This window comes from Herpailurus yagouaroundi, unplaced genomic scaffold (assembly GCF_014898765.1).
Source record: "Herpailurus yagouaroundi ecotype Mexico unplaced genomic scaffold, PumYag 77, whole genome shotgun sequence".
Lineage (NCBI taxonomy): Eukaryota > Metazoa > Chordata > Mammalia > Carnivora > Felidae > Herpailurus > Herpailurus yagouaroundi.
In genome coordinates this window covers 73,369,189-73,374,592 of record NW_024412388.1, presented here as the reverse complement: position 1 = coordinate 73,374,592, position 5,404 = coordinate 73,369,189, and the positions used below count along the sequence as shown (strand labels likewise).

Here is a 5,404-nt window from a genome sequence, read left to right as displayed (position 1 = left end):
TTTAATGGTACTCTATCAAGACTTTTCAACAGCTTCTTTTAACTTGGTTAATGACCTCTCAATGATAGTAAAACTATATGTAAACATGTAATCTTTGGAAAATTTTTTCTTTTTTTACCTCAGTAGGAAATATTTTAAGGTGATAAAAAAATGTTGCTGCTTACCAGGACATTTCTTTGAGAATACTGTCATGAAACACTCTTTCACCAACTACTGTCCTCCCAAATCCTTCCACTGTGCCTTTGGAACGTGCAGACCATCATGTTTTGTTGAAAGATGGAATAATATCTACCTCATAGGACTTAATGAGATAATGCATGTAACATTCTTAGCACAGTGCTCAGAACATATCACTCAATGGATGGCAGCTATTACCTTAAAAATAGCTTTTATTGTGGTTACCACTACTATTATTATTTTGGTTAAGGGTTCTAGGCAAAAATAATAGCATATACAGTGATAGGATGAGAAGGCCCAGCAGAATAGGTTTAGGGAAAGCGTACACAGAATGGTTCTAGATTGGGTTCTCATCAGGATTCAAATCCTGGCTGTGCCACTTCCATCCTGTATGACCTGGAAAGTCTATTTCTCCATCTTCAAAATGTGAATAATAATAATACCTACCTTATGGGGATATTGAAAGTAAATGAGAAAATAATGCAGAAATGCTTAATCCAGTGCCTGACACAGTGAAGTTTTGTTTCAGTTTTAGCTAAGAAAATAATAGGTCAAGAAGCCTTTACAGGAGTTGAACTTACCTAGTGATAACTGCCATCTTCTGAACAAGATTTGGCTGCCTCATTTCATCTTAGAAACTTGGTCTAGTACTCATACAGGTAATGGTCTCTGGGTTGGACCCAGGGATATCCTACCCAGACACTGTGGAGTGCTCCTGCCTGATTTGTCTCAGTACCTTGGAGCAATTAGAGAGCCAGAATCTTGATTTTTTATATATTTGTTGCAAAGAAATAGTTCCCATTAATCCTTTCTATAGGTGAAGTTTATTTTTCAATAACTATACCTATGGTTTGTACTTACCAGATTTTAAGGTTTAAGGGAGTTTATACATTTTTTGTGGCTTGGTATAGCACACAAAACCATATGTATTACCTGTTTTTTTTTTTTATTTTTTTTTTCAACGTTTATTTATTTTTGGGACAGAGAGAGACAGAGCATGAACGGGGGAGGGGCAGAGAGAGAGGGAGACACAGAATCGGAAACAGGCTCCAGGCTCTGAGCCATCAGCCCAGAGCCCGACGCGGGGCTCGAACTCACGGACCGCGAGATCGTGACCTGGCTGAAGTCGGACGCTTAACCGACTGCGCCACCCAGGTGCCCCTGTATTACCTGTTTTTAAGGATTAAATAGAACCTAATTATAAAACTATCTTGTCTTGATACATGCTTCTGTGGCATAACTTTTTTTTTTTTTTTTTCTAATGGGAGGTCTTTAATTATCTTTCCAATCTAGGATACAGTTATGGGTCTGTTCAGGAGGGGTTTTTTTTTTCTAACTTTTCTTGGATCAGTTTTGTTAATTTATACTTTTACAGAAAAATCATATAGTTCTTTCGGACTTCTTTTTTTTTTAATGTTTACTTATTTTTCAGAGAGAGAGACAGACAGAGACAGAGTGTGAGCAGGGAAGGGGCAAAGAGAGAGGGAGACGCAGAATCTGAAGCAGGCTCCAGGCTCTGAGCTGTCAGCACAGAGCCGGACCCAGGGCTCAAACCCATGAACCATGAGATCATGACCTGAGCCAAAGTTGGATGCTTAACTGACTGAGCCACCCAAGCGCCCCTTTCAGTCTTTCAAACTGATTTGTCTTATAATCACACATAATATCCTATTCATTATCTATGATATCTTTCTCATCACTAGTCTCATCTGTTTTGTTTTCTCTTTCTTTTCCTTTTAATGAAACTTAGTGAGGCTTTTCAGTTTGTAACTCTTTTTGTTGGTTTTTATTTTATTATTTTAATCTTTTATCTTTATTAATTCATATCTCCTGCTTTGTATTGATTTATTTTGGTACTATTTTCTAATATTTAATATCAGAAATATTACATTTAATATTAAAACATTTAATTTGAATATTCATATTTTAGTAATAGAAGTATTGAAAGAGTGCATTTTCATCTGAATTTAGCCTTAGCTATACTCATATATTTTAATATGAAGTGGTATGTTATTACTTTCTAAATAGTTTGCTTTTACTTTGGTTTAGGGTTTATTTAGAGTGTTTCTTGGGGTGCCTGGGTGGCTCAGTTAGTTGAGTATCCAATTCTTGATTTTGGCTCAGGTCATGATCCCAGGGTCGTGGGATCGAGCCCTGTGTCTGGCTCTGTGCTGAGTGTGGAGCCTGCTTAAGGTTCTTTCTCTCTCTCTAAAAAAAACAAAAACAAAAACAAAAACAGGGTGTTTCTTTTTTTATTGTTGATTTCTAATTTTATTGGAATTTTATTTCTGTTTTCTATAATTTATTAAGGTTATTTATAGCCAAATATACAATCAAATATCATAATTGGAAGAATATATATTCTTTGATGTAAATTACATATTGGTATGTGTATATCTATCATTCATTATATGTTTCTAAAGTGTTTATTTTCAATATTATAATTGGATTCACTCTTGGTTTAGGTGGCACTAATGTTGCTTGGCACAAAAATATTATATCCTCTTTGTGAAGGATAGCTTTTGTCATTTCATAGTACAGTTTTTTATTCTTGAATTCTTGTTTAGTCTACTATTATTGTAGGTATGGGTTTTTTTTATATGTATTTTCCTGGTATATTATTAATAATCACTTATGTTTGCCTTTTCTTTGTCCTTTCCCTTTAGGTGTGTTTCTTATTAATAACATTTAGCAGTTAGGGAGCAGGTCTGGCTCTCCAGGGAAACTTGCAAGTGACCACTGGTACCTAGTATTTGCACTGAGCCATCACAGTCATAGTGATAGTCATAGTCTTAGGCTTTAAGCAAGGGCAAGCCTTCCCTATGGCCTGTTATTTTCTCACCTGAATCTGTAGAGAATAAACAAAACCTCTTCAGTTCCTGGAGATATCTGGGAAATGCAAAGTCTTACAACCACTCGTCAGGAAATGCCAGAAGGTTCTGGAGGTTTTCTTTGATGCATTGCTACAAGGACCAAAGTAGGGTCATGAGATATGAGTCAAGGTCAGTGTCTTCTCCTAGATTTAATAAATATTCACATTCAGGTATACCTTCTTTTTAATAGTAGGCTCTTAAGTATATGATAAAAAATGTCTACCAGGATGCCCAGCTGGTTCAGTCGGTAAAGCATGCAACTCTTGATCTTGGGGTTGTGAGTTCAAGCCCCACACTGGGTATAGAGATTACTTAAAAATAAAATCTAAAAAAAAAAAAAAAAATCTACCAAATTAAATAAAGGAGGTTTCATCTTGGAAAGTCGCATGATGTTTTGTAAGGAGCCAGGCTTTACTTAAATTAAGACTCCGCCGCTAATTTAACTAGCTGTGTAACTTTGGTCAGGTTAATTAATGTCTCTCAGATTGAGATTCCTCATCTGCAAAAGAGATAATGGTACTGCACAAGGTTGCTGTGAGGTTTAGATAATACATATAATGGTGCCCAGAGTTTAATAGTCATCCACTGTTTTCTTTTCACTCTTCAGGAAAATTTGATTAAACAATGGTAGGAACCCTCTTTCTAGGGAAATAGGGTCTTCAGAAGTCTTCTAGATCAGGAAGCTAATCACAGAAATACAGTGTAAGTTCATTCTAATACTGTATTAGAATACTGTATAATACCCTAATGTTTATACAAACTATCTAATGGCTTGAAAAGGAAGAAAACATGGCAAAGATGATTACTTTCAGAAGCCTATAGCCATCCAGCCAAAGGATGTTACTACTGGTGGTCAGACTGCCTGGCTTATGAGGTTTCTTATTTCCTGAAGTCTTGTCAGTCTGGTGTGGCTCTTGTCTTTCCTTTGAGCTGAATTCACTTTCACAAGCTCCTGAGTCCTGCGCATCTGACAATTACTTCAGATCTCAGACATGCTAGAAACCTGAATTATTTTATGAAAGTCGTTTGAAGAAGCAGAGCAGCAATTGTTTTTTCTTGGGTTTCTTTGTATATCTGTTTCTAATTTATTCACTACTTTCCCTCTATCCAACTGGTGCTTAGATCCCACTATAGATTCTTTGGATATAAACACATAAAAGGCTTATCTGTAGTTATTTGGTTAAAATGAGCATTTAAAAATATTATAAAATAAAATTTCTTTGTTCTTTCAGAATTTTAGTTCATAAAAATCATTCTCTAACAATTATTCTATTGAACGTCATTATTTAATTGTATCTAATCTTTTTATTTATTTTATGTTATTTAAAAAAAATTTTTTTACATTTATTTATTTTTGAGAAACAGAGTGAGGGGCAGAGAGAGAAGGAGACACAGAATCTGAAGCAGGCTCAGGCTCTGAGCAAGCAGTCAGCACAGAGCCTGATGCGGGGCTCGAACCCACGAACTGTGAGATCATGACCTGAGCCGAAGTCGGATGCTCAACCGACTGAGCCACCCAGGTGCCCCATAATCTTTTTATTTTTTATTAATTTTTTTTAATGTTTATTTTTGAGAGAGAGGAAGACACACAGAGTATGAGCGGGAGAGGGGCAGAGAGAGAGGGAGACACAGAATCCAAAGCGGACTCCAACCTCTGAGCTATCAGCTCAGAGCCTGATGCTGGGCTCCAACGCACGAACAGTGAAATCATGACCTGAGCCGAAGTCTGAAGCTTAAACAACTGAGCTACCCAGGCACCCCTAGTGATATCTAATCTTAAAACAACAGAAAATTTTTGCTTAGGGATAACTCTGCATTTATACACGTGAGATAAAATAGGAATCTTCCCTAACCTGCAATCCCTTAAATAGAATACAATTTCTCTCTCCTTTCCTTTTTCCCCCTTCCTTCCTTCCTTCCTTCCTTCCTTCCTTCCTTCCTTCCTTCCTTCCTCCCTCCCTCCCTCCCTCCCTCCTCTTTCTTTCTTTCTTTCTTTCTTTCTTTCTTTCTTTCTTTCTTTCTTTCTTTCTTTCTTTCCTTTCTTTCTCTCTCTCTCTCTCTCTCTCTCTCTCTCTCATCTTTTGGTTAAAATGTTTAATGAGTTGTCATTGAGTTTTGTTTTATTTTATTTTTCTTTCATGGAATTATTAAGACCTTGCATCAAAGGTATCATTTCAATAAAATTTTTGTTTTATTTTTAACTGAACCACATTGAAAGAACAAATGTGAATTAAGGCAGGTGGCATTATACTAAATTAAAAGTACACTAGATTACTGACTCTATTGGAACATTTTCTAAACTGCATGATTTAGTCAAAATTATTAGCTCTCTTTTTTCAAAGTAAACAATCTCT

General features: G+C 36.0%; 1 long non-coding RNA gene across 1 annotated transcript; it reads right to left on the bottom strand.

Moving 5' to 3' along the window:
- Nucleotides 1-1,008: 1,008 nt before the first annotated feature.
- On the bottom strand, nt 1,009-1,650 carry LOC121027412 (uncharacterized). Its single transcript, XR_005788729.1, has 2 exons — nt 1,348-1,650; nt 1,009-1,110 (listed from the first exon to the last, which is right to left on the bottom strand). It is a non-coding gene; the product is annotated as an uncharacterized LOC121027412 (long non-coding RNA).
- Between the last annotated feature and the right edge of the window lie 3,754 nt (nt 1,651-5,404).